General features: G+C 51.9%; 1 pseudogene; it reads left to right on the top strand.

Annotated features, from left to right (window-relative positions):
- The first annotated feature begins 10,391 nt into the window (after nucleotides 1-10,391).
- Nucleotides 10,392-11,175, top strand: LOC123001577 (60S ribosomal protein L29-like; annotated as a pseudogene).
- The last annotated feature ends 743 nt before the right edge of the window (nucleotides 11,176-11,918 follow it).

Below are 11,918 nucleotides of genomic sequence, written 5' to 3'. Positions count from 1 at the left end.
CTTTTCTTTACAAAGGTCTTGGATTTTCGGTTTCATGAAGACAATGTTGTATGGGAGGCTGGTGGGGACGAGGGGAGTTTAAAAATAGCCTTGGGCCTCTGAGTTTGGCCTCTTGTGATTCCAGGGGTGACCCAGTGTTCCAAATCCCTGTGATGAGGACAGAATATTGCATAAACATGCCCGGAAGCCTGACAGCTGTGGCCTCCAGTCAACCTTGGACTGACATGGTTCAACACAGATGACCTGGAGAGTTCACCCTACAGCACCCCGCCGACACACCGAGTGTCTGGGCGCTGCCTTCAGCCAGACGGGCTCCCTGCTTCCTAACCCCAGGGAACTCTCACATTTTTTAGACTCTCCTGTGACTGGTTACTGCACTGTTCCACTTGACTGATTTATAGACACCTCAGAAAGCTCTCCACTGTGCCAGGGGAGGTCTCGTCTCATTGACACACAGGTTACTATGCAATTTCTGATCATTTCTGTAAATATTGTGTCAGACCTTGGCTAGAATCATAATCCTATTATATTGTTTCTATGAAAAAACTACACCCAATTTCTATCATGAACTTCTAGTACCTCTATTTCAAGAGCAAAATAGTATATTCTGGGCTCGCCTGGGTCCGTTAAGCATCTGACTTCGTCTCAGATCAGGATCTCAGGGTCCTGGGATCAAGCCCTGTGTCGGGCTCCCCACTCAGGGGGGAGTCTGCTTGTCCCTCTCTCTCTGCCTCTCCCCTGACTCATGCCCACTTTGTCTCTCTAGTAAATAATTATATATATATATATATATATATATATATATATATATATATATAATGTATATATAATATATACAAACATATATAATATTCTGAACAGATCATTGTAAGTCTCCAGATAATTCAGTACAACTGATGGTAGGTAAAAATTAGGAGCAAATGTATTGTATGAGGATTGCAGTCTTCTTTAACCTATGCGTTCACCATGACAGGGACATGCTTGTCAGGGCCTTCCAGGCCCCGGAGGCACCTGTTACAGAGCAGCCTGCTGTGTGAGATAAAGTAAGAGCCACCAACAGTCAGAGGCTCCCAGCTCCTGCTAAATATGGCTCCTGGGACCGCCTTACTTGGCTGGTGTCCCTTTACTCTCTCTGAATGGAGTCCGAGTAGAGGATGGCAATTATACTCCCGTTTATTTTGGCATCCCTGCTCAGAGATTCTCTACGGTTGCTAGCCCAGAGCCTAAAGCCTCCTCTCCACCTCTGACACCTCCCAACTCCATCTGTCACTGAAGCCACACACCTGAGTGGCACAGTGGCCTCTTTGGATTGGCCTTTTGGGGACTAGGGTTCGCATGGTGGACAGGGAGGATAGCGAAAGGCGGTGTTTTGTGGGTAGTCCTGGGAGCGGCCTGCGCCACGCTTGCTCCCACTTTTTTTGGCTAGAACGCAACCACAAGGCCACACCTAACTGCAAAGGCAGCTGGGACATGTGGCTGTTTCTCCCGGGAACAAGAGGAAATAGGCCTAAGGAGCAGGTAGCCAAGCTCTGGCACACCTTCCTAGTTCATTCTAACAAGTCCCCTTGTATGGAAACTTGAGTTAGTGCTCTTCGGGTTTTTGTGCAAGGGAGGGAGCCGACTAGATCAAAAGGGAAGGCTGCACAGGCACTGGAGCTGGGATTAACCGTCCCAGCGAACGTAAACTGGCAGCGTTCAGGTTAAGGACGCACCTCTAGCCATCTGAATGGCCAACAGGCTAGTGTGTTGACCCAGAGATTGCAATAATGATCCCGTCTGGCCAAGGTTTACGATACCATAATCCCAGTCTACCCCAGATCCATTCTGCTCATCTCCCTCCCTTCCTGCGGGTGCTGGAATGTGGGTCTGCTTTGAAGCTTCTCTTGCTGTTCTAAGCCCTCTGAGTAGCACTGGGGCTCAAGCTGATTGCCAGCACCTTCCCTGGGGGATGGGCCCTGCTGCTGTACCCTTTGCTGAGAGTTCATTACCTGCTGCAGATGACCCCCTGTGTCTAATCCCAGGAAGCCACCTGAACTCGACCCCTGCCTGGGGACACCTACTGCTGGGCCCCACGAACAAATGGACAACAACTTAGATGGGACCAAAGTTTTCCATCACTTAGAGACACTGGGCACTGGTTGGCCTTCTGCGGGGTCAGCCTGGCCATTGCTTTTTTCACACCTGGTTTACTTTCTGCTCTTGCCCATTTTGCCCCGAGGGTCATTAGCACCTCAGAGCTGGGTCCATGTGAAGAATGGTCCAGAAGGTGTGAATCCTCTTCCCTTGGTAGGGGTTCCAGGCCTTGCCCCTAGAAAAGGGAATCTCTGACCTCAAGCTATGGGTAGTGATCAAAGCAAGGAAGCTTGTAGAGCCAACAGTCACATGGAGAGGCCAGTGAGCTAGAGAAGGTCAGTGAGCTGGAGAGCCACTGCGGAGACAGAGAACTGCTCCTAGCACAGGCAGGGCCAGCCTGGAGAGCTCTCATGGGGGGCCGAGTTGCAAGGGCAACCCTAGTGCATTGAAAGACTAAGAACTGGGCAGTTTCCCAGAGCTCTATGCAGGGTTGTGGATTTTTTTTCTTCGTTGGCAAAAAGGCACTGGTGGGAAGCTAGCCTTCGTCCAGCCCCCAGTCCCACTGCAGGGGCATCTCGTCTGCGGGTGCGGGTGGAGCCAAGGCACGGGCTCTGCAGCAGCCAGCTCTCTGACACGGGTCTGAACACTGCTGGAAGCTGACTGTTTGTCCTTTCACGGAGCCTCCCAACAATTAAACCAGATAATGTGGGTTCTTTTTGGAACTAACCCTGACTGACAGAGTTGGCCATGCCTTCCTGCTGATTGCAGATCTTTGGGAAGTCACATACGTGTGGTAGTAACCCCTGGCTGCTGACCCACGGGGACATTACCTATGGAAATGTTGAGTATTTCCATTCGGTGACATCCCGAAGATTCTCGAGGTTGGTAATATACTTAGTGGCCATGAGAAAAGGGGGTGTGAAAGCAAGTCCTTCATGGTTTTTTTACAATGAGGACTTTCACTTGACTTTTTTTTTTTTTTTTGTAACCAAACACCAGACAGATACTTTTTATAGCATCAAAACACCTTGGCTGGACTTTTGTCACAAGAGGTTGACAGCACATCACGCTGTAGTTGGTTCTGCAGGGAGTGCTTCCTCCAGAAATCTTTTTCAGCTGCTCAGGAAAAATGTGGAAGCCTGCCCATCTTCTTCCTACAGAAGAGCCGTCTATAGCCCCGGCTCCTCTCAGCCGGGGCTCTGGGGTGCTCCTGGGCCACGTGACAGACAAATACTCTGGGACCCTGGGCTCCTACTTGAAGCTGAGGGAGGGAAGCGTTAAGTGACATCGCTCCTCTGGGTGGCAAAGCTCATGTGAAAATCATGGCACAGAGGAAGATAACTTGGATGGAATCAAACCCCAAAGCCACTCTCATTTCCTGAGCCCCCTCCAACACAAGTGTTCTTTTACTTTTACCTAATTATTGATTGAAACAAAGTGATCCCCTTCCTTCCCCTGCCTCTAAAAACCATGACCACCACGACCCGTCCAGAGGACTGTGAAGCCTGGGGTGCACCCGGGTCTCAGCCCCACACCGCACTCACAGATCTGCTCCTCCAGGCTCCGGGCCAGGCTGGTTCTGAGCAAGCAGCAGGGCTTCATGCAGCAGGGGGCTCTGCACTGAGTCCCCAGTTCTTTCAACACACGCTCGCGGGGCATTCGCCACGTGCCAAGCACCCTGCGGGGCACCAGGGACACAGAGGTAACTACGGCATGGTGCTGGCCCCTGGGCACCCGTCGCTGATGGGGCCGACAGAAGCCTCAGTAGAACTGCACTTACAATATGGTCAGTAGACCCCGGTGCTGAGGGAGCCCAGAAGAGGGGCCCGACCCAGTTTTTGGAGCTGGCTCTCTGCCATGCTCTTCTGGACCCCATGCCTGGCCTTGTGAGTTTCCCAGCACCCTGATTCCTCTAGAGCCAGGTTCTTTTCTAAAACCGAGCACAGGACCCACCACATGCCTGGACCTCTGAAGGTGATGCCCTCCCTCTACTCATCGGGGGGACCACCCTGTTGGGGAAGGTCATCGAAAAGACCCATGAGCTGGATCCCAGCACTTGGAGGCTCCTCACCCCTTCCCTGTCCTTGGAATGTGGTTTCCACTTGCCTTTCTTGCTCCCAGGGTATCCTTGGAGGCTGCTCTGAGGGTAGAGCCTGGAGATAGTGATGTGGTGAAAACACCTGCAGGGCATTGGTGACTAGACTCTGCGAGGTCCTCTTTATAAACTTTTCGGGGGTAAGGATGCTTTCATCTTGCTGCTGCCCAAGACAAGCCTGGTCTGTCCCCTTGGCTTGATAGACCTGACCCCTGCCAACCTGCATGGCTGCCTCCTTCCTCTGTCTCTCCCAGGGGCTGGTTTCAAATTACACCCAAGAAGCTCCCAGGAGGATTACAAGCCAGCACGCACTCCATGCTGGGCCTCAGATGGTGTTCACTGGTCTCTGGCATATCAAATGGGTCCTCCTTCCAGCATAGAGAGTGCCTGGCCTGCCCCTGCAGGTGTATTGCATACCGTATCAGCTTTCTCGGCTCCGTCTGGGCCAAGCTCACCTCTACCTGGCCTTGTCACTATATATAGCGGTTTGGACAGGACTTAAATCCGCACGCCCCCTAACAGTGTAGAACAAGGTGTCCTCTGAGCTGTGTGGGTCAAGCTCACATTTCACCATGTCAGACTGTGTGCAGCTCACGCATTCTCAGAGGCGCTGGGGGTTCCTGCCTCAGCAAAGAATGGGATATTCAAAAACGTAGCAGCCCCAAGGTGTTTGTACATGGATCTGCCTCAGCTCTCAGGACAGGGAGAATTAGAAACTGGAAACCCCGAAGTCCACACGAAGGAGACTTCGCTGTGCGGGTCTGGCTTCCAGGAGCTTCTGGCTGATTCTACTTAGTACCCTGACCTGACCTCAGTGCTGCGGCTGCCAGGACCCCCTCCCCCGCCCCAGGGCATTCTTTACACCTTCTATTTCGTCTTCCGCTTGGTTACCTGTATGAGTCAGGGTTCTCTGGAGAAACAGAGGCACAGGGAGAGCTGCCTATGGTAGACTTATCCATCTACCTTCCAAGAGATTCGTTCTCAGGAACTGGCTCACGTGATCGCGGAGGCCGAGAAGGGGCACAATCCGCCATCTGCAGGCCGGACATCTGGAGCCACTGGAGCTAAGTCCCCTTCCAAGCGCAGGAGACTGATACCCCAGCTCGAAGGCGCGCAGGCAGAGAGGAAGGTTTCTTTCCGCTTGCCTTTCTCGCTCCCAGGGCCCGCTCCAAAGAGAGAGTTCGAGGTGATGATGGATGTGGAGAACACCTGCATCGTCTATGGGCCCAGACCGCGGCCTTCCACAGGTGGCTGGGCCCACCCACATTAGGGCGGACAACCAGGTTTATTCAGTCCACCAACTCAGGTACTAATCTCAGCTGGAAACATCCTCACACACATCCCCAGAATAATGTTTAACCAAATATCTGGGCACGCCTGGCCCCGTCAAGCTGACATGTAAAATTGACCATCACATGACCTGTCCCTCCCGCCTTCCTGACCGGTCACTTCACCCGGAGCACCGCTCATTGTCTGCCTTTACTGACCTCTGGCTTGACCTCCGGCCCTGCCCTCCTGAACTTGCTTCCGGGGTGGGCCCAGCAGGAGGCCCTGGGCTCTCAGGCCCCTCGCACCCAGACCCTCCCCTCGGGCCGTTCTGATACCAGAGCCTGCCTTCCTCCCTTTCTCCTTGTTGGAGAGCCTTCTCCCTGGCCACCACCAAGCCCGGTGATATCAAGGCCAAGTCCTCCGGGACGCATTGCTCTCCCTCTGCTCAGCTTTAGGGCATGACCCATTCCGACGGAGCCACCACCTCTGCTCACTCACAGAGCTTTGTCCCCTGGAGACCATCAAGTAGGAGGGCATTTGTCCATACCTTCCGACCCCCCATTCTTTTAAGACTCCCCCAGCAGCCCTCGGCCATGGCTGCACAGCTACGCTCAGTCCTGGCCCCCTTCTGAGCTCCTTCTCAGACCTGCTCTCAAGAGCGCAGCTCTGAGCCCCTGCCTGGCCTCTGCAGTGCCCTGTGTCTCCTCGGCCTGTCGCACAGCGTGGTCAATGGCCAACAGGTGTGTGGGTTAGCCGCAGACACCTGGCCACGCACGCGTCCTTGCGGAAGGGCGGGCCTCGCAGGCACGAGCACTGGGCTGTCCCCTTGGGGAGGAGGGACTTAGGGTTCCCCTGACAAGGGGCTCTGGGCCTGTGGGCCTGGACCCTCTGGTGCAGTGATTCCCTGGTACCCCTGCCGGGGTTTCCCCTTGCAGGTTGAATTAGAGCCAAGGGCTCCCCTGCAGAGAAGGGGAATCCCTGTAGGAAGATAACTAGTGTCTTAACCAAGCACTTGGAGGGTGTTGATTTTATTTCATCCACGTAGCTGTCCTAAGAGGTAGGCCTTCCTGTTGCTTCCATTTTACAGATGAGGAAGCAGTTTAACTCCAACATTAACTCCTTTTCTGAAGTCACAGAGCTGGGTGGGAGAGCCATGAACCCAGGCAGCCTGGCTACACAGCCAGCGGGGTTAACCTTCTCCCCAGACCACCTCAGCCGAGGCATGGGGACCCCCCCCAGCCCTGCTAGGGGAGCGGAGGCATGGCCTGTCCCAGCTGCCACAGCCCACGTCAGCATTTCCCCTTGACATTCGTAAAATTGGGGTTAAAGAGAGAAAGGAGGGGACATGGGGCACGCACAACGCGGATGTGGGGACGCCATCCCCTCCTCCGGCGGATTCAGCCACCCTGAGGTGAGGCCTCGAATAGCAACCTCGGGGGACACGGGCCCTAGGATCATGCGGACCCGGCTTCAAACCGCAGGGCCTCTCCGTACTAGTTACATGACCTTGGCTAGCTTCTTACGCACCCCGAACTTGCTTCCTCTCCAGAAAATGGGGTAATAATAAGGTACTTACCTCATGGGTTTTTAAACTTTTATCTCTTGGAACTAAATAAGGCAAAGTATGTAAAGGGTGTGGCACTGCCCCCTGTGACTCATAGCTGCTCCCATGTCCCCTCGCTCCTGAGGCCCCCGCCCTGCACTCCTTACACCAAGGCCAGGATCTCCCAGGGCAGGAAGCAGCGTTTAGAGAGATACGAGGGAGTCCTCTTCTTTATTTGTAGTCCCGGCCCCGCGCCCGGGGCTCTGGACCGAGCCCAGGAGTGCAGGGGGTGAGGGTGGGGAGATTTAGCAGACACAGACACAGCCGGGTGCATGCGCCGTGTACCCCAGTAACTCCCTCCTGTGGAACCCCTCACGGCACCCTCAGGATGAACTCAATAAAACACTGAGGGGAAATCAATAATGAATCAATGAAGTCATGGCCCCTACAAGAGGATGAAATAACTGTTGAAGAAAATGATATGAAACAGAACAAACCAAAAAGCCGACATGCAAACACACACAGTGACGTGAAACCAAAAGAATTTAGTAACCTGAGAGATAATATGAGCAAAATTGGCCATAATACACATAACAGGTTAAAGAAAAGAAAAAGTGTCAAATTATGTAAATATTAACTCAGGAGACATTTACTTTTTTCTAATTTTTTTATTGTAGTAAAATACACAAAATCTACCATCTCAACTATTTTTAAATGTACTGTTCAGTGATTATAATATATTCAGAACCCTTTTCATCCTATAAAACTGAAGCTCTGTACCCATTAAACAGCAGCTCTTCCTTCTCTTCTTCTCAGCCCCTGGCATCCCCCATTCTACTTTCTGTATTTATGAATTTGACTAAGTACCTCATTTAAGTGGAATCGTACAATATGTCTTCATCTGGCTGACTTATTTCATTTAGCATAATGTCCTCACAGTTCATCCCTGTTGTAGCCTGGATCAGAACGTCCTTCCTTTTATTTTATTTTTTAAAGATTTTATTTTTAAGTAATCTCTACACCCAACAGGGGGCTCGAACTCACGGCCCCGAGATCAAGAGTTGGGTGCTCTACCGACAGAGCCAGCGAGGTGCCCCAGAATGTCCTTCCGCTTAAAGGCTGAACAATAATATTCCAGTGTCTGTTTATACTCACTTTGCTTCTCCATTCTTCCCTCCGTGGACGCTGGGTTGCTTCCATGTTTTAGTGACCGTGAATAAATGCTGCTCTAAACATGGGCGAACGAATAGCTCTCGGAGTTTCTGCTTTCAATGCTTTTTAAAAAGATTTATTTACTTATTTGAGAGACAGCGAGCAAGCAAGGGGGAGGGGCAGAAGGAGAGAGAAACTTTAGCAGACTCCCTGCTGAGCGTGGGGGGGAGGGGTAGGCTCCATCCCAAGACCCCAGGATCACTAGCTGAGCTGAAATTCGGAGTCGGACGGACGGACGGACGCTCGGTTGACTGAGCCACCCAGGCACCCCACTGCCTTCAATTCTTTGGGTGTACGCCCAAAAGTGGGATTGCTGGATCATATGGGGCTTCTGTTTTTACTTTTTTTTTTTTTTTTCAGGTCAAGTTCTTTTTTTTTTTTTAACTTTTTATTATGTGATGTTAGTCACCATGTTTTTACTTTTTTGAGGAGCCTCTGTACTGTTTTCAATGGTGGCGGCATCAACAGAGCACAAGGGTTCCCTTTTCTCCACATCCTCGCCAACTCTTGCTGTTTTCTGGTTTGTTGACAGTAGCCATCCTTATGAATGTATATGGGTATCTCACTACAGCTTTGACTTACATTTCCCTAATGATTAGTGATGTTGAGCAGGTTTTTTCATGTGTTTATTGGCTGAAATATTTTTTAGAGGAATAAAGTAGAATTTTGCTTTTTTTTAAAGATTCGTTACTAAAACAACACTTAACCAGGGGGGAAATAAATGAAAAATACATTCCGTGGTAGTTTAGGGGTTCATCTTCCTTTGGGCACCCGGAAAAATGTTTCTTCAGGATGAAGGAAACTTGGACGGGATGTCCATTACTGCGTTCCAGCCCACAGGGGGCACCCAAGAGCAGAGGACCCTGGGCGGTTCTCTCTAAGGTGTCCAGTCGTCCAAGGGAGGCCCCCAGTGACCTGCCCCAGGTGCCCCACTGCTTTCCCCAGGTGTGCAGGGATTAGACAGGCTAGCTGCAGCAGAGCGCTGCCTTCGAGCAGAAAGGGCCCCGCAGAGCACGATTAACCAACAGGTCACGTCCACACCCACAGAATCACCGACGGTCAATGATTCATTCCTTTGTTTAATCATTATGTGTGCCCGCTGCCTGGTTGCCAGGCACTGAGACTTATGTTTGCAACAGACGATGGGTGACGCGGATTTGTGTTACAACCCGAATAAATGGTTCATAACGGCAAGCAGGAAGAAAGGTCAAGAACTTCTCACCCCAGAGCCCCACTTTCGGAGTGGAGAATGTGGCCCGTGGTAAGCAGGTACACTTAAGAGATGCCCTTTATCGACTGGAATATTGCTTGCGGCTCTGCGGGATTGACATGAACAAGGTGCAGCATGAGCTTGGAGTCAAGTGGTCACCGTAGACCATTCTCAGCCCGGACAACCGACCGAACCTTCTCCGAGGGCAGACGTGCTGTGATACTCGCAGCGTCCGTCCTAGCCGTCAGCTCAAAGTGCATCTCCACAGGGGAGAGAACAACATTCTCCTCTATTAAGGGAGAGGAAGCATTAACTAAGCATCATCTATGGGTCTGGGATTGTGCTAAGTGCTTTATATATAAGGCAGAATAACATGTTTAGCTATTCATCTGTGCTTTTCTTTTTTTTTTTTTTTAAGATTTTATTTATTTATGTGACAGAGAGACAGCCAGCGAGAGAGGGAACACAGCAGGGGAGTGGGAGAGGGAGAAGCAGTCTCCCAGCGGAGGAGCTCGATGTGGGACTCGATCCCGGAACGCCAGGATCACGCCCTGAGCCGAAGGCAGATGCTTAACGACTGCGCTACCCAGATGCCCCATCTGTGCTTTTCTTGTAGTGCCCGGGGCAGAAGGACCTCAGAGAGGAAGAGCTGTGTGGGGCTCAGCCATGGAAGGGTTGGCAGATGTCAAATAATCCAGAAAAATGGAGATCTCAGTGGTAATCGGTATAGACAGTGTAAGACCCAGCCTTTGTTCTTCTCCCACTGTGTGTGTGTGTGTGTGTGTGTGTTGTGGAAACAGCCCTGAAAAGACATGAGGCTAAATTTCTTCCTTACCCCCCTGGTAGGGTGAGAGCTCAGAGTCATAATTAATGTTGCCACGGTAGCAAAGTAACTAGAACTCTCCTGTGTTGTGGCAGGAGAGAAATGACACAGCCACTCTAGAAGAGAGTTAGCCGTTTCTTAATAGCACCCACTTTCAGATCTTACCATGCTACCCAGCAGTCCCACCCTTAGGCACCTACCCCAAAGAAATAAGAGTCTTTCTCTTTCTCTTCCGGTCCGACGCGCTTCGGGAGCCGCGGGCTTCGGTGCAGACGTGGCCTAGTCCAGGAATCACACCATGCACAACCAGTCACGAAAATAGCCCAGAAATGGCATCAAGAGACCCCAGTCACAAAGATATGAATCTCTTAAGGGGTAGAACCCAAGTTCCTGGGGAACGTGCATGTTTACAAGGAGCACAAGAAGAAGGGCCTGGAGAAGATGCAGGCCAACAATGCCAAGGCCCTCGTGCAGCCCCAGGAGGTCAAGCCTGAGATCCCAAAGAGTGGCAGCCGTGAGCTCAATCGACTTCCCTGCATGGCTCACCCCCAGCTCGGGAAACATGCTCGTGCTGCATTGCCAAGGGTCTCACTCAGGCTGTGTCGGCCAAAGGCCAAGGCCAAGACTCACACCCCGAGGCTCGGTCTGCAGCTCCTGCCCTGGCTCGGGCTCCCAAAGGCGCCCAGGCTCCAGCCTCCAGTAGAGGCTTCTGTCTTCCAGCGCGAGGACAGGAGGACCGGCGTGACCCCTGGGCTTCTGTCTGTGTGGGGCCGGGGTCCTCCTGCGCTATTTGTACAAAGAAACCTGTGGCAGGATCTGTCAAAAAAGAGAGAGAGAGAAAACATATATCCACACAAGACTTGTTCATGAGTGTTCACAGAGGCTTTGTGCACAAGGACCCCAAACCGGAAAGCACGCTGCCAGTGGAAGAGCGAATTAAAGAGCAGTGACGTCCAGATACATGTGACAGATGGGCGAATCTTACCGGCACTGTGCCAAGGGCAATTCCGTTCAAACGAAATGCGGAAATGCGAGAGAACAAATCTAGAGCAACAGAAAGAGGATGGGTGGTGCCCTGGAGCTGGGGTGGGGCTGGGACTGCAGCAAAGGGCAGGAGGGAACGTTCTGGGGTGTTCGTAATGTTCTAGAATCCAACTACGGCGGGGGTCCCACTGGTGTATACGTGCTGCAAAACCGATCAAACTGTGTACTTAAATACTCAGACGCATTTTATTGTGCGTACACCTTAAAACACTTAGGTTGACTTAGAGGCAATCAAGAGGTACAGTTTTGTCGCACACTAGAATTTGTGTGGTGTGTCAAATCCACTGCAAAGATCATTTAGCTCTCATAGCACCATTGTGAGCTCACCATCATTTCCCTCCTGTGAAGGAATTAGCAACCCTGGTCCGGAATCGTTCAGGAAAACGCCCCCAGTCCTCCTGTGTGTCTCCCTCACTCGGACACCACCGCCACACTCACAACACTTCTGATACCAGATGTGTGGGGGGCGTCCCCCAACTGCAATGGTGTGACACCAGCTGGGGGTCCTACAATCTGACTCAGCTCTGACGCTGTACACCTGGAGATGGCATCCGATCGATCCCAAGGTTAAGGGCTCAGTCCTGGAAGACTGCCACCCCCCAGCCTCCAGCCCCAGCCCCTGCTTCCGACGCCAGCCGCAACTCCAGGT

The sequence above is a fragment of the Ursus arctos genome, unplaced genomic scaffold (genome assembly GCF_023065955.2).
Source record: "Ursus arctos isolate Adak ecotype North America unplaced genomic scaffold, UrsArc2.0 scaffold_2, whole genome shotgun sequence".
Classification (NCBI taxonomy): domain Eukaryota; kingdom Metazoa; phylum Chordata; class Mammalia; order Carnivora; family Ursidae; genus Ursus; species Ursus arctos.
Note: the sequence above shows the minus strand (reverse complement) of the source record. Positions and strands in the feature narration are given on the sequence as shown.